Here is a 983-nt window from a genome sequence, read left to right on the forward strand (position 1 = left end):
GCTGGGGGAGCCGCTCGCTCTCCGCCGCCCGGGAGCCGGCGAGGCCCCGCGCTGGCGGCCGGTCGCGCCTCTGCCGAGCGTCTGTCGCGGGCTGGCGGCTGGGGACGGACACGAGCCGCGGGACAGCGCGTCCCCGCCGCCGGAGCCGTCGTCTTTGTGCCTCCAAACTTCCCCGGCGGGGCGCAGCCGTCGCTGGAGACGGGACTGGGGCGCAGCTGGGGCTCGGGTCGGTGGCGGCTGCTTTTCGTAATGGCTATTTCTAGTGTGTTCTTCCGAAATGAAGAAATAAAAGACCTATTTACAGCTTTTTGACGTTATGCTGGGTACTGGTAGTACAGAGACTCTGCAGGGTTTTTACCACTTCCAGTACTAAAATTTGTTGCTTCATATGGTGCAGGTGTTAGTTCCAAGTAACAGGTATTTAAGAGGCACTGCCTCTGACCTCTGAGCGTCGATGAGTAAAAGCTGTGTAGTTAGCTTTGAGAAGGGCTGCAGTGCTGTTTCGCTTCCTCAGCTCGGCAGGATGGTGCTTGGCAGATCCCAGAGCTCGGGTTGATCTGTGGACTGAATGCTCACAGTTAAAGACGCTGTTGTATCACCAAAACAAGGTTAGAAGTCAGTAGCTTGTTATGATCTTTGTGCAGATAAATGCTTATGCTGCTGTTGATGTTCTAAGTTAGCCCTGTGTCAAGCAAACTTCGGCTACGGCAGTGCTGTTTGACGCTTCTGTAGGGTCGATCTGAAGACACAGAGTACAAGGAGAAACATTGCTCCTCTGTCAGCTCATGGGAATTTTGTTATGAAAGTTTTGGCTTCTGTTAGGCCTCACTTCAGTTTTAAAATTTCCCAAGAATGACGCATGTACAGTTACTTCTAGTGGCCTTTTTTTAATCTAATTCTCTTTTGTACTGGGAGGAATTCTGGCTCTTGCTGGCTATTTAGACCTTGCTTCCTAGGGAAGCGCTAATTCTGTTCCATCATCA

Source organism: Apteryx rowi, unplaced genomic scaffold, assembly GCF_003343035.1.
Source record: "Apteryx rowi isolate R43461 unplaced genomic scaffold, aptRow1 scaffold_428, whole genome shotgun sequence".
Lineage (NCBI taxonomy): Eukaryota > Metazoa > Chordata > Aves > Apterygiformes > Apterygidae > Apteryx > Apteryx rowi.